Consider the following 23,752-nt stretch of genomic DNA (forward strand, 5'->3'; position numbering starts at 1 on the left):
TTAGCGTTTATAATATTTATCTTAGGGTTTACATATCTTGGGTTTATATTATTCCCTTGGTGTTATAATCTCTTGGGTTTTAAATATTAATCCCTTGGGTTTATAATATTAATCATGTTAAACCATGATCAACCATGGTCCAACATTGCATTGTGACAAATGTTGTCTCGATATGAAATTCAATCATGGTAAGCCATGATCCAACATCGCATTGTGACAAGGATTAGCTCAATATGAAAATCATGTGAAGTTTGATAGACTGCATTGATCTTAGAGGACGTTAATCATCATCATCATCATCATCGGCGTCATCGTCAATATTCCCTTAGGTCTAACATTTTCCCTTGGGTTTATAAACCCTTGGGGCTTATTATTCCCAAGGTCAATAATGGTCAACCATTAACCAACATTCCATTGTGATAAAGATTGTATCAATAATAAAATCAACCGTGCTCAACAATGGTCCAGCGTCACATTATGATAAATATTGTCTCAACATGAAAATCAACCATGGTGTAGCGTCACATTGTGACAAATATTCTATCGATATGAAAATCAATCATGGTCAAACGTCATCCAATGTCCCATTGCAACAAGGATTTTCTCAATATGAAAATCAACCATGATCAAACATATTTATTTTGGGGTTTATAATATTTATCTTAGAGTTTCTATACCTTGAGTTTATAATATTAATTCCAAAAGTTTAATATTATTCCATTGGGTTCATAATATCAACCTCTCATATTTATTAATATTAGAATTCATGTTTAAAAACATAATATTATAATTTTATAATATTTATAAAAATAAATAAGAAAATAATAATTATAAAAAATATTATGATAATTATTATATGACTATAATATTAATTTTTATAATTATTAAAAAAAATTGAAATAATTATTATAATTTTAATAATTAGCCTTTTTTTATTTTAAAGAAAAAATAATAAAAAACAAAAACATTCAAAATAAAAAACAATTTCAAAAATAATTATAATTTCACTACTACAATCATAATTTAATTAAATGTTATTTTATCTTAAAATAAATTTGAAGTTTAATGTTATTTTAAGATATAACATTTTATTGTTGTTTTTTACTAAGAATATTAATAAATATTATTTCAATATTATCTAAATTAAATATATGTTTTAGTTTTAGTTTAATTTTTAACTTTTAATTATTTTATTTAAAATAATTTTGAAATTAAATGTTATTTTAAGATATATCATTTTATTATTGATTTTTTATTAATACTATTGATGATGATGATGATGATGGTTAACGTCCGCTGAGATCAAATAATGGTCTATCGGACCTAAAGAAACAAATTATCTATTTTGATTTAAGATCTTATTCCTATGCTCAAAAAGCTTGGAGAGAAGCCTCCCGAGCTCACTATAATTTTGACATTGTAAAAGGCTAGGAAGGTCAGTATTGTAACAAAGAATGTGAAACTGAGATCTAATGTGGTTATACGCGGGGCACTCTAAGAGGAAGTGGTTTTCATCCTCGATGTTCCTATTCCCACATATATGGCAGATCCTTTCCGTCCATGGCGTTTTAGGAACTGCCCAACGACCTATTTCACTATGGAGCTCATGAGAATTCGTTCTAATCTTTGCTATATTAATTTTCTTCTTTGAGCTAGTTAAAATAGAGAGATACTTTTGATCTTCTAGGGTGGGGTTGATGACCTTCTTATAATAACTTAATTTTCTTTTAGCCGCTAAGTCTTTCTCACACCACATTTTTTCTTTGAACTTAGAAGTACAATATCTTTAATGTTATTTATGTTTTGCAATGCATCATTTTCGTTGATCTCCCAATAGTTTAACGAGGCCCTTGTGTCTTTATGCCACCCTCGATTGAGCCTTAGGTGTTTTTTGGCTAGAATTTAAAGCTAGCTTAGGAAGTCTATGATCGTCTATGTTACTGATTTTGTGCTTGTACAACAGAAACCTAAGCATAGCTAGGCTCTCGATAGGGGAAAGACCTGCTTCTATAAGGAGAATAGGATAGGGTGTATTACTCTTAATTTTCAGGTTATAAGTTATAAAACGCTTCTGGATTTGCTCAATCTTTCTCCATGATTCTCTGGAGATGTTGCAACCCCAAACCTCACAGCCATATAAGATAATAGGAGTGACTAAAGTTTTAAAGAGGAACTTCTTTTTATCCCACATTACAAGGTTTGCTATTTTACAATTATTAATTATTAATAAATATTTAAGAAATTAATAATTATAATAAATTTATGATAATATAACTATAATTACAATTTTTATAATTATTAAAATAATTTTGAAATAATTATCATAAATTTAATAATATTGTTAAAATAATTTTGAAATAATTATCATAAATTTAATAACATTGTTAAAATAATTTTGAAATAACTATTATAATTTTAATAATATTAGTAATCGTCGTAATATTAATTTCAATAAATATCATAATTTTAATAGTATTAATAATCATAATTCTAATTTTAAAGAAAAAACAATAATTTAATTGAAAATAAAAAATAAGTATAATTTATATCATAGTTTAATTAAATTTTATTTATCTAAAATAAATTTAAAGTTAAATGTTATTTTAATATATATTATTTTATTTTCTTATTTTTATTAATATAATTAAGAAATATTTTTTTTAAAAGTGATTTATGGGAAAATTTAGGTAGATCAACTTAAAGGATCTACCGACTGGCCAAACTAGCAAGGCCTAAACCCAAGGGCATCCAAGAGATTTGACCCTGTTACCTCTTCATAGGCGAGGCACTCAGCAACAGGAAATCGAGCAACAAGGCTATCCCTTGGGACTAATATAATTAATAAATATTATTTGAATACTAAATTTATATTTTAGTTTTACGATATAATATATCTTTTAGTTTTTTATCTATTTTTTTGTAAGTTTGGCAAGACTACATCTTCATCGTGTCCAATATATCACCCAATCAGGGTGGGGAATTGAACCGCTAACTTCATATCAGGGAATGTATTAACAAAACACTCAATCACTGTCTATCCAAAACCCGTTGGAATTTAATTTTTATTTAAAATTTTAAAATAAAAAAATTATTTTATCAGAAAGAAAAATACATTTAAGTATTGAGGGTCTTTCGCAGTGCATTATATTAGATATCATTTCTTGGGATTCAACTACGATAAGAAAGTCATTCATCTATGACCATTTCCATGAGATGATTTTCGAATAGAATACATTTAAGTATTGAGGGTCTTTCGAAGTGCATTATATTAGATATCATTTTTTGGGATTCAACTGCGTTAAGAAATTCATTCATCTATGACCATTTCCATGAGAAATTTCTCATGATTTTTGAATAGAATACATTTTTAGTATTGATGGTCTTTCGTAGTGCATTATATTAGATATCATTTTTTGGGATTCAACTGCGTTAAGAAAGTCATTCTTCTATGACCATTTCCATGAGAGGTAGTCATAATTGATTAATTTCTCATGATTTTTGAATAGTCCGCACTCATTGCATCAGGTGATGCTCACAGGGGTGAAGAAGTGAGATTGAAAATAGTGAAATGAATCACATAGCGTCAATCATCACTTCTGGGGCTTGCACCTGGTAACCAAGACTTCCCGAGAGGTCACCCATCCCAAATTGCATGTTTCTCAAGCATGCCTAACAGTGGAGTTTTCCCCACAATCAAACCCACTTAGATTGCTACCCCATTCGCAAAACCTTAGCAAGTATTGTGCCTCATGAACCGTTCAAGTAGAGATCCCTTCACTCTTATCTATTTAAGTATTGAGGGTCTTTTGTAGTGCATTATATTAGATATCATTTTTTGGGATTCAACGACATCAAGAAAGTCATTCATCTATGACCATTTCCATGAGAGGTAGTCGTAGCTGACTAATTTCTCATGATTTTTGAATATTCCACTTAGCACTCATTGCATCACGTGATGCTCACAAGGGTGAAGAAGTGGGATTGAAAATATTGAAATGAATCACATAGCGTCAACCATCACTTCCGGGGCTTGCACCCATGATGCCCACAGGGGTGAAGAAGTGGGATTGAAAATAGTGAAATGAATCACATAGCGTCAACCATCACTTCCGGGGCTTGCACCCATGATGCCCACAGGGGTGAAGAAGTGGGATTGAAAATAGTGAAATGAATCACATAGCGTCAATCATCACTTCTGGGGCTTGCACCCAGTAACGAGGACTTCGCAAGAGGTCACGCATCCCAGATCGCCTCTGGCTCAAGCGTGCTTAACTGTGGATTTTTCCCCATAGTCAAGCCCACTTAGCTTGCTACTGCATTTGAAAAACCTTAGCAAGTATTGTGCATTATGAACCATTCAAGTAGAGCTCCCTTCACTCTTATGTATTTAAGTATTGAGGGTCTTTCGTAGTGCATTATATTAGATATCATTTTTTGGGATTCAACTGCATTAAGAAAGTCATTCATCTATGACCATTTCCATGATAGGTAGTCGTAACTGACTAATTTCTCATGATTTTTGAATAGTCCACTTAGAACTCATTGCATCAAGTGATGCTCATAGGGGTGAAGTAGTGGGATTGAAAATAGTCAAATGAATCACATAGTGTCAATCATCACTTCCGGGGCTTGCACCCGGTAACTAGGACTTCATAAGAGGTCACCCATCCTAGATCGCCTCTGGCTCAAGCACGCTTAATTGAAGAGTTTTCCCCACAATCAATCCCACTTAGCTTCCTACCCCATTTACAAAACCTTAGCAAGTATTGTGCCTCATGAACCATTCAATTAGAGCTCCCTTCAATCTTATGTATTTAAGTTTTGACGGTCTTTCAGAGTGCATTATATTAGATATCACTTTTTTGGATTCAATTGCGTTAGGAAAGTCGTTCATCTATGACCAATGCATTATAGGATTCAACTGCGTTAAGAAACTGTATTATAAGATTCATATGTGTTAAGAAAGTCATTCATCTATGACCATTTCCATGAGAGGTAGTCATAACTGACTAATTTCTCATGATTTTTGAATAGTCCACCTAGCACTCATTACATAGGTTGATGCTCACAGGCGTGAAGAAGTGGCATTGAAAATAGTGAAATGATTCATATAGCATCAATCATCATTTCCGGAGCTTGCACCCGGTAACCAGGACTTCCTAAGAGGTCACCCATCCCACATCGCCTCTTGCTCAGGCCCGCCTAACTGTGGAGTTTTCCCCATAATCAAGCCCACTTAGCTTGCTACCCCATTTAAAAAACCTTAACAAGTATTGTGCCTCATGAACCATTCAAGGAGAGCTCCGTTCACTCTTATGTATTTAAGTATTGAGGGTCTTTTGCAGTGCATTATATTAGATATCATTTTTTGGGATTCAACTTCGTTAATTCATCTATGACCATGTCCATGAGAGGTAGTCGTAACCGACTAATTTCTCATGATTTTTGAATAGTCCACTTAGCACTCATTGCATGAAGTGATGCTCACAGGGGTGAAGAAGTGGCATTGAAAATAGTGAAATGAATCACATAACGTCAATCATCACTTCCAGGGCTTGATCCTGGTAACTAGGACTTCCTGAAAGGTCACCCATCCCAGATCGCCTCTGGCTCAAGCGTGCTTAACTGTGGAGTTTTCCTCACAATCAAGCCCATTTAGCTTGCTACCCCATTTGCAAGACCTTAGCAAGTATTGTGCCTCATGAACCATTCAAGTAGAGCTCCCTTCACTCTTATGTATTTAAGTATTGAGGGTCTTCCGCAGTTTATTATATTAGATATCATTTTTTGGGATTCAACTATATTAAGAAAGTCATTCATCTATGACCATTTCCATGAAAGGTAGTCATAACTGACTAATTTCTCATAATTTTTGAATAGTCCACTTAGCATTCATTGAATGACTTTCTTAATGCAGTTGAATCCGAAAAACTAATATCTAATAAAAATACAATCAGTAATTTTACATATTATTTTTTTTAATTTAAAAAATACAAATAACATTAAATTATATTATATTAAACACAAATTTTATAATTAAAATTTATTGTAAAATATAAATCTATTAAACTAAATTAAAAAAATAAACTAAACTGTATGTATATGTATATGTATATGTATATGTATATATATATATATATATATATATATATATATATATATATATATATATATATATATATATATATATGATGATGATGATGGTTAACGTCCACTGAGACCAAACTTTGGTCTATCGGACCTAAAGAAATGAATTATTTAGTTTGATTTGAGATTTTATTCGTATGCTCAAAAAGATTGGAGAGAAGCCTCCAGAGCTCACTCTAATTTTGACAACGTAAAAGGCTAGGAAGGTCAGTATTGCAACAAAGATTTTGAAACTAAGATCTAATGTGGTTGTACGTGGGGCACTCTAAGAGGAAGTGATTTTCATCCTAGATGTTTGTATTCTCACAGTGATGGCAGAACCTTTCCATCCATGGGGTTTTAGGAACTTCCTGACGACCCGTTTTACTATGGAGCTCATGAGAATTCGTTCTAATCTTGGCTATATTAATTTTCTTCTTTGAGCTAGTTAAAACAAAGAGATATTTTTGATCTTCTAGGGTGGGGTTGATCACCTCCTTATAATATCTTAATTTTCTTTTAGCTGCTAAATCTTTCTCACACCACATTTTTCTTTGAACTTAGAAGTAACAATATTCTTAATGTTATTAATGTTTTGCAATGCAACATTCTCGTCGATCTCCCAATGGTTTAACTAGGCCCTGGTGTCTTTATACCAACCTTGTTTGAGCCTTAGGTGGTTTTGGCTACAATTTAAGGCTAGCTTAGGAAGTCTATGGTCTCCTATGTTATTGAGTTTGTGCTTGTACAACAAAAGCCTATTCATAGCTAGGCTCTCAATAGCAGAAAGACCCACTTCTATAAGGAGAATAGGATAGGGTTTGTTGCTATTAATTTTGAGGTTATACATTATAAAATGCTTATGGATTTGCTCAATATTTCTCCAGGATTATCTAGAGATGCTACAACCCCAAACCTCAAATACATATAAGATAATCGAAGTGACTAAAGTTTCAAAGAGGAACTTCTTTCTATCCCACGTTACGAGTTTTGTCATTTTACAATTATTTTCAAGACCAAAATAAGCTTTCTATCCCCCATTAATCCTTTTCTCAATGCTATAGTTCCAATTAAGCTTGTGATGAATATCAATTCCTAGGTACTTGCAGGAAGACACTTCCTGCAAGTTACTATTGTCATACATAAAATTAGCGTAAGTGTCCTTCTTGGATTTGATAATCATAAATTTTGTTTTGTGAGTGTTAGCAATCATACCCATGGTAGAGTAGGAATCCTTAAGAAGTATAAGTTGCTTATCAAGATCAGATGGGCACCTTGCGAGAAGAACAATATCCTCAGCGTAGAGAAGAAGGATGATGACTATCCTAGCTAAGATCGTGCCAGCACATCCTGCTTCCTCTAAACAACCTTCTAGCTTATTGATGTAAATTCTAAATAGGGTAGCGGAGAGGGGGCAACCTTGTTTAACTTAGCTATTACACTTAATATCTTTCGACCACCCCTCATTGGTCTTTAACTTGGTAATTACATTCTCGTATAACCTGATAGCGGCAGCTCTCAACTCAAAAGGAACCTTTATCTATTCTGTTCCAAAGGTTGCTTCTAGGAACCGTATCAGAAACCTTTTTAAAGAACACAAAGCAACAAAAGGGATTGGATTTATCATTACAACATTCCTCCACAATGATGCTAAGTGTAATGAGGTGGTCTGTTGTTGAGTGTTGCTTTCTAAAACCCACTTACCTTCACTTTCAAACCATATGCTCAACTTCCTTTCCAAAAGAATACCATATAACTTGGCTAGGAGACGGCTGATCATAATTGTCCGATAACTAGAGGGGTTATTTGTATCCCCACTTTTAAAAATAGGGATAATGAGGCTTTGAGTCCATCGTTTAGGGAACCCTTGCTTGACCACTTGATTGAAAAGCTTGTGAATGTGGGGGATGAGGACAACACCTCCAATTTTTAATATTTCCGCTTGGTAACCTTCAATGTCCTTAGCTTTCCCATTAGCCAAGTGATTAACCCCAAAATCAATGTCTTCTAACGAGAAAACTTCTTTCGTTGTTAGCAGGGTTTCAAAGTTACCCATGACATTTGGAGATTCATAAAGCTTTTTTAAGATAGGAATTCAAGTCATGTAAAGCAATTTTATTATTATCTTTAGTTTTCCTAGTTAGAATCTGCCTCCAGAATTTCTTAGGAGCTACCTTACAGAGGTGTAAGAGATTCTCTTGTCTTTTACGAATACACTGCCTTTTTTTCTTTTAGTTAGGGCTTTGTATATTTTCATCAACAATTTCTTTAATTGATCTCGTGGCACTTTTACTTTATTTTATTTAAAAATTAAATTTATTTAAAATATTTAATTTATATAATTTTTTTTTTTTTTTAAATATATTTAAATTAAAAAACTCAACAATATAAAACGATTAAATTGAAATTTTATTTTATTAAAAAAAACCTATATAAATTTACCTATAATTTTATATTTAAATCTTAATTAAAATTTAAAAAACATAAATAAATACAACGAGTTTAATATTATAAACACCTATAATTTAGTAATAAATTTTAATATAAATTTTAATTAAAATTTAACACATACACGTATAACACAACATTTATATTTATATTTATATATATATGATTCTTAAAAAACTCCACCAATGAAAATCCCTTCTAAAAAAATCCACTTATAACACAACATATAAAATATATATATATATATGAGATTTTCTTAGAAGACTCCGCCAATAAAAATCCCTCCTAAAAGTCCAACAGTGTACAACAAACATATCAAGACAAATACTTACTACCATTTCAGGTTAAACAAAGAGTCAATACAGACTTACACATCATAAATAAATAAAGGTGGGACCTTTCTACATATTCGAATGGTTTATTGTCATTTTAATGCATAGTTGCAGGTTTTTAAGATCAAGGAATTCCAATCTTTATAATATTTCTATGACAATAGCGATGAAATAACTTGTAAATTATTATATAATTAAGGTTAGCTTAAATTTATTTTAAATATTGATTTAATATGAGTGTAGAGAGATTTATTTTTTATAAATTAATATTATTTAAATATTTTGTATAATTATTTAAATTTTTAATTTTTAAATTATTTTCGTTAATTCCACAAAATTTCTTTTTAATAACTAACTTACAACATTATACTGAATTATAAATTATACCTATAGATTCAATAAAAAAATCCAATCTTTATAATATTTATACTACAAATAAATAAAATAATTTACAAACCTAGAAAACCACGATTATTCACTACATGTAACGCACTATAATGAAACAACATCCGCCTCGACAACGGGTTCTGCAATCCGTTGGAGTGGTAAGCATTTTATGGAGAGAATGGTTTATTATCATTTCTAAATTTATGAATAATTTAATCATAAATAAATATATGATTCTAGTAGGATGGTGTAACGAAGATTATTATACCTACAACAGTGAGAGAACTCTCCAGAATTTTTATGTTGAAGGGTACATAGCAGTTGACTTCTTGAATCGACTTTTTTTATCCAGAACAAGGTTTGTAATTTGATAGTTAAAGAAAAAAGTTAAATTACTTCTGTTGAAAAGGAAAACTGACAGCAGGCCATTAGAAATACTTAATTTATCAAGACAAAACCATTTCTAGCTCGTCCTTCATTGTGCTATTAATTATCTAAATAAGAACAAAAATTTCTAAATAATAATAAAAGCTCAAGTTTTGTAACATAAATAATAAACAAGACATAATTGTGATACTAATACAATCAAAATAAATAGAAATAGTAGATTAATACTTTTAATGGCAGTGATATTTAAGGTAAAAAATTTAATGCAGCGTAAAATATTTAAGTCTGGATTTTTAAATATATGGATATTTTATTTTTCCTAAAAATTATTTCAAATGTTTAATTTTTATAATTTTAAATTTTAAATAATTTTATGGTTAGTTTAATATAATTTAAATTTTTAAATAATTTATAGATTTTAGGTTTTTATAATTTTAAATTTTAAATAATTTATAATGGTTAATTTAATATAATTTTAATAATTTATAGATTTTATATTTTAGGTTTTTGTAATCCATTAAATAATATTGAATTGAGTAAATATGCCTATTAATTTATAGATTTTTTTAAAATAAATTTATTTATATATTAAAAATATAATTTAAATAATGAAAAATTAATTTTTTATTAACAAATATATATCTTACATTTCATCCAAAGTCAAAATTAATTTTTCATAAATATTAATAAATTTATTTAAATAAAATCTAAAAGATTCAAAATATATAAGAATTATAATGGTTTAAAATTTAATATTTATAGATCTGATGAATCAATATTGATATTTTTTCAGCACGAAAAAAACTATATATTTATGATATATATTTGAAAACTATAAGCATACATGACTAAGATATAATGCCAGATGCATAGACTGTTGAGTGGATCATACCACATCTTTGAGGATGACAAAAAAAATAGAAGTATGTCCAGAATACATACACGGAAACTGAGAGGAGATCTGTAGATATAGAATTCAAAGAGATTTACAAAACTGCAAAATATGACTGCAACTGAGGATGTGTATACCTTCACTGAGAGATCTGCCATGTGTGGATGTGAAAAATAAAAATATATACCAGAATTAATTACCATTCTTAAAACTATATACCCTGAAAACAAAAATCCTGGATCTGGAAGATGTTGTTGTCTGCTTTGATCTGCATTCTCCATATACCTTGTGGCGAAGTTAGACCTTCCCGGATATTTCAAGGGCGTTGTATAGGGATATTATGGATGCAGCTACATAAGAGCATGTTTCCACTTTTGAGCTGAAGATCCTGCCATTTCTCCATTTCCATATACCCCATATGGCCAAAATGGGGATGGCCCTCCATTCTTTCTTCATGGAGCTCCATCTTTTGAATGCTTCAGGGATGGATGGGAAAGAACAGAAGGTGAATCCATAGTGAGCAGCAAGATTCTGCCAGATGGGATGCACCTTTTGGCAATTGAGGAAAAGATGAAAATTATCTTCAGAATTTTCTCTGCAAAGTGGACAGATGGCTGGCCCGTGCCAATTGCGTTTCTGTAAATTTTCCCACGTGAGGTTCCTATTGTGAAATACCAGCCAAACAAAGATGATGATCTTGGAGGGGCAACCTGTTTTCCAAAATGTAGGAGGAAATATATCTCCAGAGAAGTCGACCTCAGAAATCAGAAGCTGCATATAAATTTGTTTTACCTTCACAGTCGTGGAACCATCCATACCTTTCCAAATAAGAAAGTCTCTGTCAGCAGAATGGTAAATCCCATGGCCGCGCAACGAGGATAAAATTGTTTCCCATTGAACCTTCATTTCTTCGCTGAGTTGCAATTCATTTGAATTTTTCCATGTGGGAATTGCTCCTTCCCAATTCCGAATGGCGCTGGCCCAAAAGAAAATCCCCCTGTTATGGAGTGCTCTCAGCAACCGAGGGGATACTTGAATTTTCCCAGCCCCTCCAACGAATTCATCCCTTCCAATCAAAATCTGAGTGCCCGTCTGAAATTTCCAAAATAGATTATGTCTGAAATAGGGTTCCAATTTCTTGAAATCTCTCTAGGTAGTCGATCCAAATGGGGACCCAATATGGTTTTCCCTGATCCAGTATGACAGGTCCCTGTTATACATGTATTTTGCGCGAACTGCCGAACTCCACAATGAGTCGTCCATAATAGCCTTCCACATAGATTTTCACAAAAGAGCTTTTCTTAAATGTGTCAACTCTAATATGCCCCATCCTCCCATATGTTTTGGGCGTGCTAGCACAGATAATTTGGTTAAATGGAATTTATATTTATCTTTATCACTTCCCCAAATAAAATTGGTAATCATCCTATTCAAATTTTTAATAATGGCGGATGGGTCATAGTATAGGTGTGCCCAGTAGACCATTGTTTGGACAAGAATAGCTTGTGTCAATATCATTCGACCTCCTTTGGATAAGCACAAATTCTCCCATGCAACAATCTTCTTGTAAAATCTATCTGCAACCCAAGACCAATCCGCCACCCGATAACCTAATGTTTTCAGTTTAAATCCCAAGTACTTGAGCCCTTCTCAGAGAGGAATAGCTTGGATGTTAAAGAGATGAGTAAGGAATTGGATCAGATTCCCATTAGTTTCTTCAACATGAAAGGAATATTTCCCTTCATTTACAATCATGCCTGTAGTGCATTGGAATCTTCCCAAAATTTCGTGTAGACAAATCCAAGTTGCTCTGCACAAGATTGCAGTAATGAGAATGTCATCAACAAAAAAGCTGTGGGATGAAAATATCCCTCTGCAAATAGGAAGGGGATGACACATTTTTTTTGGATCGCCCTCTTGATATGGAGGCTAAGAGAGTCCATCTCTAAAATGAATAATAGTGGCAACATGGAGCATCCTTGCCTGAGTCGCTTGACAGTTTTAAAAAATGGAGAGGGAAATCCGTTGATCAAAACTGCATAATTTACCTCCTCCACGCACGCCATGATCCACCTAGAGCACTTGTAATTAAGACCAATCCTGGAGAGAAGACATAAAATAAAGCCCCAGTCCACACTGTCATACGCCTTTTTTAGATCTATCTTTAATAAAGCAGTGTTTAGTTTCCTAGAATGAATTGAATGAAGAGATTCTTGTGTGAGTGCCACTGCATCCATAATATTCCTGTCCTTGAGGAAGCCATGCTGTTTTGGAGATAGATGCATTGATAACACATTTCTCACTCGAATAGCAATGATTTTTGAGATAGTCTTGTATAGTACATTGCATAAAGAAATTGGTCGGTAATCTGAAAACAATGAAGAAGAGTCTTTTTAGGAATCAGAGCTATATATGTGGAGGTTATTCGATGACTGGTATAGCCATTTAATCTTGATTTCTCAACCATATTAAGAATGTCATCCTTAAACAAGTCAAAGAAATGGATAAAGAAGTCGATAGACCAACTGTCCAGGCCTGGGAACTTATCTTTCTGGAATGATTTCATCGTGGCCAATATTTCATCCTCCGTGACTTCAGAGAAAAGGGTAGTGTTTTGATTATCGTCAAACATACTGGGATATAGATCAATTCCCCAAAGGATATCTTCAATGCGACTGCCAATATCTCTGCTATATGCCTTTTTGAAGTATTTAACAGCTTCACTAGATATATCCTCCTGTGTAAAAAAAGATTTACCAGCTTCATCCTTTATTTCCCAAGTCGTGTTTGTCTACCTTCTTCTGTTAGCAAATCTGTGAAAAAATTTGGTATTTTTATCTCCTTCTTTAAGCCATATGGCTCGACCCTTGAGATGCCAAATGGATTCCTCCTCTGCTAATATTTTTTGTCTCTTTTTCCCATTGTCCCATATTTGTTTCCAAATATATGAAGATAAGGGATCACTTTTAAAGCGTGCGGATAAGAATTGCAATTCTTTGTCTATTTCTTTCAGCTCTCTTCTATTTGATTCTGCTTTCTCGCTTTGCCATTTTTTTACATTGCTGCGAAGGAGTGCCATACGGTTAATAAAATCCTATGTCTGATGCTGAATCAGACCTGTGATTTGCTACCACGTCTCCTTTATGAACTAATTGAATTGTTCGTCAAAGAGCCACATTGGGTTGAATTTGAAGGGGTAACCGAATTTGCATCCAATATCATTCCATTGAATATGGGCAGTGATCAGATATATGAGCAGGGATATTTTTCATTAGAGGGGGAAAAAATCTGTCAATCAACTTTACGTGGAGGATATATCTGTCTAATATTTTGGCCAAGAATGAGTCATTTGACCGTCCATTATCCCAAGTAGGTGCACGACAATATGGGTGTATATCAATGAAATTATTTTGGATGATTGTGTTCCAGATCATGCGACCGATCGGATCAATTTTCTTGCAATTGCCCCAAGTCTCATCATTACATAATGTGCAATTACAATTGCCCCCTATCAATAAGGAACGAATATCAAGGATTTCAGAAGATAGAAACTTTTCCCAAAATGGAAAATGTTGTCTATATGGGGTGTATATATTTAAAATATGCATTGGTTCATGACAATCACGAAAATAAGCTAAAATGAGAATGCCAACAAAACATTGAAAGGCGGCAACTTTAATCCATTTAGGGTCCCATATTATAGCTAGACCTCCATACAGTCCTACAGCATCGGTAGCCACCATGTGCCAATAGGGAAACATCCTTCTCAAATATGAGATGGTTTGGGTGCAGTTATGCATTGTTTCCTAAATGAAAAGCATTCTGGACTTTGTGGAGCGAAAGAGGTCCTTTAGAGCCATATGTTTTGGGCCTGCTCCTAAGCCCCGTATGTTCATGGATAAGATATTATACATTGCAAACATCAGATGGCCGACTTGCTCTAAGAGGCCCTCTTGCAGAGAAATTGTCCTTAGCAATTTTTGATATAGGGATATCAATTAGATTTAGATCCCTTGAAAGAATTTCCTTCCTACCCTTTCCCCCATGGAAGTGTCTACTTCCCCACTTTTCTTTGCGCCGGACCATAATATTCCTGGCCAAGTTTGGGCTAATCACAGGGGAAGGGGAGCGATCAGGTTTATGAATAGTGAGAGGTTTTAGATTTAATGAAGCCTTTTGTAGCAGCAGATCAATATCACAGTCAAAGGAATTAATATCAGAAGAGCGAGAAGAGTTGTATGGCGTGGAAGACTCACATACATCCTTCCCTTTGGAATCTGCTCTATTAGTCCCGACAGGAGACGGATTCCCAGTGGGGAGGGAGGGTTTAATGACAGGGGACCGAGGAGATGATGAAATATATAGGACGGAGCGAGAAGGGCCAGCCGAGGAAGGTTTTTCAAGTGGCTGGGGGAGGGTAATGGCAACGTCAGAGGATGGTTCAAGTGGAATGGGAGGAATTGGGAAGCCCAGATGTGAAGAAGGTAGGTCATTGTATGGTCGGAGAGAATGCTTGGGAGTAAAAGCAGATCGAGGGCAGCATTCATCAGGAGCCTTTACCTGCCCGTGCAGTCTAGCAGATAGCGAACGAGAACGCAAAGATCCCGAAGACCTATCATTGGATTTATGTTTTCTTGGAGAAAGCAGATATTTAGGATTAACAGTCCCCTGGAAAGGGTCAAATTTGAGAGTTTTCCCCAAATGATCACTTGCAAATGATTCACCAGCTAGTAGTTAAGTAAATTAAATTAAATAATTAGTTAAAATTAATAAACATCATCAGCAACACTTATCTAATACTAGGGGCTTCTTCTGTGGCTTCTGGGACTTGGTTATTCGCTGGCTCTCTGTCACATTTCTAAAGTCTATCTCTGCTTCTTTCTTGGAACAGATTTGCTTGATCGAGGGTTTATGATGTTGGAATCCATCTAAAACTAATGCATATTCCTTCTAGCTTTAAAATTGTAATCCAAGGTAAACGTTATTTGAATTCTTGAAGTTGTTCTGAAGGTGGCGTTGGCCCCATTCAAATTAGACCAAGCCCTATACAGACATACTTCTGTGGAAGCCAAGATCTGTGATTGATGCATGAAGAATTAAGGTAGAGATCCGAGCTGTTGAAGGTCCTTATGTTGGAAATTTAGTGCCCTAACCAGATATTTTTTCAGCCCTCGTTTGGAAGAAGACTTATAGTACAGACCCGTGGCTTGATTTAGTCTGAGACAAGGGTAGCTGAAGTGATTCAATGTCCTGAAGTATTGGGTTTCATGATCTCTGTACCGGTGTATCCTTCGTGACCCTCTCAAAAATATGAAGTAACCTAATCTACATTACGAAATCTGAAGATCAATGTCACTCTGTTCTGAGATCCACTGTCCACTTTTGAAGCTTTGTATTGGTTGAGGGTTTATAAAAGGAGTGAGGGTTATCTTCCGAAGGTTCGCATGAGAATCTTCGCAGTGTTATTTTCCACATGGTTATTTTTGAGGTCCGCATTCTTCCACAGGCCTTTTTCATTCTTCCACAGGGGCATACATAAGCTTGGGAATCATCAATTGACCTTGATTCATATGGCTCCCAGCTTCACAAAGTTAGCTGATTGCTTCTACAGGTTCAATGGTTTTTGGGCGTGGGTGACAGCTCTCCACAGTTGGATCTCGGAGGTGTAAAAGCCTGTTATTTCTGATGAAATTAATATCTACCCCTGTGCTAGGGGTTTCTTTTTAGTAGATTTTGAAAAACATGAAAGCAGACAATGCATTCTAGATTCCGACCCTTGGTTTTGGAAAAACTCAGGCCTATTCATAAAGCCATGGAACCCATCATTGGATCCCTCAACAACAGTCATAACCTAAGCACGAGTCGGGGTGAGATTGCCAAACCTACCCTTGCATCTCTGGAATTTCTTCTCGCTAAAAGCCATTGGAAATGCAATTGGGAGATTTTACTATAGGTGCCCAGAAACAAAGGAATATGCCAGAACCACCTATGCACACATTTGTGTGGAAATGGACTTCAACGCCAGATTCCCAACTGAAATAAACCTAACAACTAAAGACTATTTGTGGAACCAGAAACTCATTATGAAAGTGTCCTCTTCAGATGTCGATCCTGTTTTGAGATAGACCATCTAGCCAAAAATTGCCCAAAAGCCTCCCAGAAAAATTATGCTAGAAAAAATCACTATAGATCTACATGGTGGGAAGGAGCACAAAAAGAACATTACATTGTCAAAAATACTCTCCAGAAAACTCTGAATCACAAGAAATCAAGCAAGAAAGAAACAACTCTAAAGACAAGCAATGGGAAAGCCCCGCCCAACAACAAAAAAGTGAACTCGAAAATCCCTCAAGCATCAACAGTTATGAGGATTCAAATACTGCAGAAAATAAATCTTCATTTAATAGCAAAATAGATCTCTCAGACCAAACTTCTTCTCCTACTATTTTCAAAAGGATGAACCAAACTTCTTCTCCTACTATCTTCAAAAGGACAAACACAACAGATCGCGAAGCTAAGACACCAATGTCCCAAGAACAAAAAGAGATGAAGGAGATGCAAGATAAAAGAAATTGGAAGACCATAGAGAAAAGAGAGAAAGTTACTGCACCAAGAAAGACGAGAAGCCAGATAATTAAGAACTAAAAAAATTATAGGTCCGATAGACCAATTTGATCTCAATGAAAATTAACCACGTCATCAACATCATCATTAATCATCTATTTTATATTATCAAAAAAATATAAATTTATTTTATATTAACACAAAAACATCCATATAAGTTAAAAATATATACAAAGAAACATGTTAAAATATATATAGAAAGACCATACTGAACGCCAAGAAAAAGCGTAAATACTATTTTAAAATAACATAACAATTTCTAAAATAAATTTCAAATTTTGTATTTTAATTATTTAATAAAACCAATCATCTATTTATTTAATTATCAACGGTTAATTTTTTTTTACATTCTTTTCGAGAAATCCCTAGCAATAAATTAAAATTATAAAATAATATTCCCAATAATAATGTATCAACGTCAGCCACGCACTGAGTCACGTGCAGGTTACAGCGGGTTCCGGTTTCAATTCAGACACGGGAAAACAGAAAAGTCGATTGGACTAATAAGACAAACACATGAATGCGACATTTCGAATTAAAACTCTTTAATTTTCAATTGGGGAGGCCTTCTGGTTAGTTCGGGTACACTGAATGTGTCCGATATCAATCAGGCATCTTCCAAGCGAAGATTTTATGTCCACCAACTCAATCTTCTGGGCCTCTACTTCTTACTTCTTTGAAGCAAGAATCTCCTCAACATGGCCACTGCAACCGTGAATGGTAAAGATTGTCCTGCAACGATTGTCTGCGTAACGGGAGCGACAGGCTTCATTGCCTCCTGGTTGGTCAAGCGTCTACTCCAGAAGGGCTACACTGTCCATGCTACAGTGCGCGATCCGGGTAATTTCAATCTCAGCCTCCTTTTATCTATTTAAGCACTGTAAAATTGGGAAGCCATTTAAGCACTGTAAAATTGGGGAGCCATTGATCATGCAGTAGAATTAAAAATAAAAATAAAAGGTAAAGTTATTAGAATGTGGCCATTAGAGATTACATAAGCTAGAGATTTCGCACATACAAATTTTGATTTATTTCTTCGTCATCACAAAACTGCTATAAACTGATTTATTTTTGCATTTGTTTAATATTGGGGTGAAACTGCTCTGAACATTAATAATGAAACTTCAATCAAAATTTCTGGCCCCATAATCATTTCATTACAAACTTAACTTATTTCAGAGAACAAGGCAAAGGTGAAGCATCTCCTGGACATTTCAGAAGGTGGGGAGAAGCTCAAGCTCTTCAGAGCAGATCTAATCGAAGAAGGCAGTTTCGACGCTGCCATCAATGGCTGTGGTGCCGTTTTTCATGTGGCCAGTCCCATCGACTTTGCTCCCAAAGATCCCGAGGTAAGTATCTTCGCCCTTTCAATTGTCCCCAACGACATGCTATTAACATATCTGCATTCCTGCACAGGGTAGAATTTCAAAACAGAACTATTTTTCAAATTTTATAGTTTCGATATATTTGTTAAAATAAGTTAATTATTGAATCAGGAAGATTTAGCTAAAATTCTGTAGCTAAAATTTTATAGTTTTCATATATTTGTTAAAATAAGTTAATCATTTAATCAAGAAGAAGATTTAGTTAGTTGGTTAAATTCAGAGTCTAGAACTTAGTGTGGTTGCATTTCAAGTTATTTTGAGATTAGAGTTGTTAGCCAGAAAAATTAAATATTCTTCATGTTAACAGGGCTTATTGTAAAATCAAAATTTTGTAGGATCAATAAAAAAATCTACCAACTTTGCAACTTGTGTTACTGTATGTGATTTATTTGTGTTCTTGTAACTATCCTCCTCTCTCTTTCCAATAACCTTCTCTGCCTTTTTGCTTTACCCGTTTTTACAATTTCAAAAAAATAATCTCGACGATCTTATAATGTTTTAAACTATATTTAACCCGCAAATCAACTGTATTTGACGGACTACCATCTCTCTATACTGTTTTAAACTATATTTGACCAGCAAATCAAACTATATTTGACGAGCGAATCTCTGTCATCGGTCATTCACATTTAGCAACGTGAAATTGCCGCTTTGTAGAACGACATGATAAAGCCGGCAGTTGAGGGAACGCTGAATGTTCTGAGGTCGTGCACGAAGGCCAAAACCGTAAAGCGCGTGGTTGTCACATCGTCTACGGCGACGGCTTGCGTAAACGAGTCGGAGGAGCAGAATCAGTACATTGACGAAAAAAACTGGACAGACGTGGATTTCCTCCGAACCAAAAAGCCCAGTGCCTGGGTAAACCAGCCATTATCAAGCGTTAGAAGATTTAGCAGTTGTTGCTGTGTTGCTGACAAAATAAAATGTGTGACGGTTGTTTATTGCTTGATTGTGTAGGCATATGGCGTTGCCAAGACGCTTGCAGAACAAGCAGCGCTGCAATACGGTAAAGAAGATCCAGGGCTGGATGTGGTGAGCATCAACCCTGTGTTGGTGTCGGGATCTGCCATTACCCACATCGTCCCCTATACCGTTGAGATGACCCTTTCCCTTCTCACGGGCAACAACCAAATCGTAGAAGCTATGAAGGAGGTACAGACGATATACGGCCATATTCGTTGGTTCACATCGATGACGTAAGCAGTGCTCATATTTTCTTGATGGAGAACCCCTCTGCAGAGGGCCGCTACATTTGCAGTGCCATCAATATATCTGTCCCACAGCTGGCAGACTACTTATCCAAACGCTATCCGCAGTACAATGTGACTACCCTGTGAGTATCATCATCAGTAGGGTATAGCATTTTTTATATTATTACGACTATGGATTTAAATATGATCACTAGTAATGAAATGCTTGTACAGGTTTGACGATGTGCCACCGATCCCAAAGGTATACATTTCGTCGAAGAAGCTGGTGGAGAGCGGTTTCTCCTTCAAATTTGGGATGGACGAGATCATGGATGATAGTGTTGAATACGTGAAGACGAAGGGATTGCTTCTTTAATAATTACTTCACTATCACTCGTTTAATGAGTATCCGTGGGAATAACATCGCAGACAGAATGTTCATTTCACTTCAATCAGTTGAACCTGTTGCACATAAAGTTTCATCTTTGAAAAACCATTTAAAAGACGAAGTGGAAATTAATATGAATGTGAAATGAGTGAATTGTTGATTGTCAAATTAGGGTTAGGTAGAAGTGTAAATTAATATGAATATGAAATGAGTGAATTGTTAATTGATTTTTAAATTAGGATTAAGTAGATAGATGTTGTGTATTTTAAATTAGCAATTACATTACATGTTGCAAATAAGGCATAAAAAAAAATGATTAAATTAGCAATTGCATTACATGTGGTAAATAAGGCATAAAAAAAATGATTACATGCAATATGATGAATAAGTCAATTTTGATGGATTATAAAATTTCAAGTCATATGTTTTGACCACACCCAATATTTAAATACAAGTCAATTTTGATGGATTATAAAATTTCAAGTCATATGTTTTGACCACACCATATTTAAATACAAAATTCTACTAGTTTATTTTAAAAGTATAAAAATAAATTATTATAATGTTTACAATATAATTATTTGAATTTATATATTTAGAATTTTTTTCTTCTCAATTAATTAATTAATTGTCAAAAATATATATGTTAAAAAATATATTTTTACTTCCAAAAATATAATAATTTAATATATCTTAAATATAATGGCTAAAAATGTGTATCTATTTTTATGCAATGTTATAATTTCAAATGCAAAAGGTAGAGTAATTCACTATATTTGGTTCACAGTGAATTCACATTAACTTATTCTTATTTTTTTCCACTGGAAAAATCCGTAATATTTCATTAAATATGAAAGATTACATATGTAGATGCTTTTTAGCATATGCCTTGATTCACTGTTTGTCTGTACATTTTCTAAAAATAGCATATCTATACTGTTTTGTTTTTCTGTTAACAGTTCTCTGTATGCTGTGCAAAATTTTGATGCCATTTTTGCATCCTTCAGTCTATACAAAAAGATTATACATAGTATACTGTCATTGATAATAACTGCTGTCAAAAAACTGCGAGTTTATTTATGTCGCATGAAGACCCGCTGTAGGATAAGTCGGGTCTATATATGGGCGGTGATAAAATTTCCGCTCCTGCTGATCCAAAAACTCTGTGATTTCCCATAATCCATTCTCCATCAACGCGGCCTCCTTGGAAAGTTTATCAGCATCCTGGTTATGTTCCCTGTAGATATGAGATACATGGATTTGGTTAAAAGCTTCTTTGAACTGAAACACTTCATCAAGTATGACATTTAGTGTGTGCGAGTGACATGTAGATATTCTATTGATCCAATTTGTGACAATCTGAGAATCTCCAAAAATGTTGATGCTGGTGCAATGGTGACTTAATGCAAAGTGCAGCAGGTGACGAAGAGATATGAGCTCGGCAAAATTATTTGTTCCGGCACCCAGGCCCGCTTTGATGTGGTAATAATGGTTCGCGGATTTGTGAAGGATGATGCCCCCCCGCAGCTTTGTGCATTTGCTGCACCATCAAAAAATGCCCAAGGGGTATCTTGATCGATATTTGGAGGAGGGTTGTGTCTGCGCTGTTTTGGGGGTGGCGGATCTGGAAGTTCATTGTATGCAGTGATAATGCCAGCTTCTATGAGTGGCCAGTGTGCCTCCCGATCTTCGAAGATCATTTTGTTCCTGGTCCTCCAGATGGACCAGTTAACAATGATGGGTAAGTTTACGGCCTTCGTGGCCTTGTTTATGTTGCCCCATTCTACCCAGGTGTTGATAAGATCTGTTCCATTCCATTCCCCTGAGTATTGTACGAATGGTTTAATGTTTTTCCAAACTTGCTGTACTGTGTTGCAGCGCATGAAAAGGTGTTCTGTGGATTCGATATCGGATTTACACAGCACACATCTCGTTGGCCCATATATAGCCCGGCGCATGAGGTTTTCTCCTGAGGGTATTCTATTCCGGAGGACGCACCATGTAAATAGTTTTGATCTGGGTGACGCTGCTAACTTCCAGATTTGTTGCCACCATCTATCTAATACCTCCGGTTTCCTCTGTATGATGATTTGTTTGTAGCCCTCTTTTGGAGTATATATCCCACTTTCTGCCAGTTGCCAAATGAGTTCATCTGGTCCCTCCACAATTCTGATATGAGATTCAGTGAGCGCAGCACAGTATTCTTGCCAGATTATGTGCCATCTTTGCGGGAGGTCTAGCTGGATGGCAGTCTTCCATGCCTGGTGGAATAAATCGGATCCCTCTTGGTCTGCTATCTGAGCAATCACCCTGATACCTTGAGAAGTGAGAAATTCAACCAGGTCTTGTGGGAGCCGATGTCTCCCCCCGCAACCACTCCAGGGATCTATTCCTATACGGGCACTGCTTCCATTCCTTATACGCCAAACAATATTGTTCCTGATGAGAGGAAGAGAGTGTAGAACGGCTTTCCAAATTGAGGAGATGCCAGTTTTGTTCCAGTTGGGTAGCCTAGCCCATTCAATAGAGTTGAGGGGCCAGATGTACTTATGGAAAGTGATGTCAGTCCATAGGCTATGTGTAGTCAGCAGAGCCCAGCTCATTTTGGCTGCCAGAGCACTAGCAAATGATGCTAGATCCTTCAAGCCCCAGCCACCCCATTTCTTTGGCAGAGCAATCTTGCTCCAACCAATCCATGCGAAAGTGCGTTTCTCTTCATTTCCTGCCCACAGATATCTGTTGCAGAGTCTCTGGATCTTTGCAAGGATATTCCGGGGGATCCAAGCGAGTGCCATCCAAAAAACCGGAGTTGCTTCTAAGACTGATTTGATCAGTGTTAGTCTTCCTGCTCTGGAGAGATATCTGAAGCACCAGCATGATATTCTCTTTTCCACTTTGGAGACCAACCAAACCCAATCTGCAATTTTTTGGTTAGTGGGTTTTAGCCAGTAGCCAAGATATTTAAGACCCCGATCCAAGGGCTGAGTGGAATATGGAAAAGCTTGTCTGGCTGAGAAGGATTCATTGACAGTGGTGCCCACCATTGTGATGGTAGACTTTTCCCGGTTAACCTCCATCCCGGTGGCATGTGCAAACAGTTTTAAGATTCTGTTGAAAGTTGATGTGTCCTGGACACTGCCATCTAGGAGAATAAGGACATCGTCTACAAACAGTAGATGTGTAAGATAGCACTCCTCTGTGATTTTGAGACCCCTGATGGTTCCATCCCTTTTTGCAGAGATGATGAGGCGGCTGAGGGCTTCCATAACCAGAAGGAAAAGCAGAGGGGATAGAGGGCAACCCTGACGAAGACCTCTCTCTGAGTGGAAGAAGTGTGATGCAGCTCCATTGATCAGAATACTATATGTGGGGGAAGTGATGCAAGCCATAATCCACGTGATGAGCTGATGAGGGAACCCCAGATGAATAAGAATCATTTTGATATAGAGCCAGCTGACTCGATCAAAGGCCTTGGAGAGATCGATTTTGAGGAGAATGCATTTGAGATGCTTGGTCCAAATGGAGTGTATGGCTTCCTGTGCAGAACCTATGGCTTCATGTATCTGTCTGTTTTCCAAGAAAGCAAACTGCTG

The 23,752-nt window shown here is 35.2% G+C and overlaps 1 pseudogene across 1 annotated transcript; it reads left to right on the forward strand.

Moving 5' to 3' along the window:
* Positions 1–17,869: 17,869 nt before the first annotated feature.
* On the forward strand, positions 17,870–20,246 carry LOC149232502 (putative anthocyanidin reductase; annotated as a pseudogene). Its single transcript, XR_016247542.1, has 5 exons — positions 17,870–18,036; positions 18,376–18,545; positions 19,239–19,439; positions 19,539–19,914; positions 20,006–20,246. The product of XR_016247542.1 is annotated as a putative anthocyanidin reductase (transcript).
* Positions 20,247–23,752: the final 3,506 nt, after the last annotated feature.

The sequence above is a fragment of the Pinus tabuliformis genome, chromosome J (genome assembly GCF_031772625.1).
Source record: "Pinus tabuliformis cultivar Carrire ecotype Pingquan chromosome J, CPIR1, whole genome shotgun sequence".
In the NCBI taxonomy this organism is placed as follows: Eukaryota; Viridiplantae; Streptophyta; class Pinopsida; order Pinales; family Pinaceae; genus Pinus; species Pinus tabuliformis.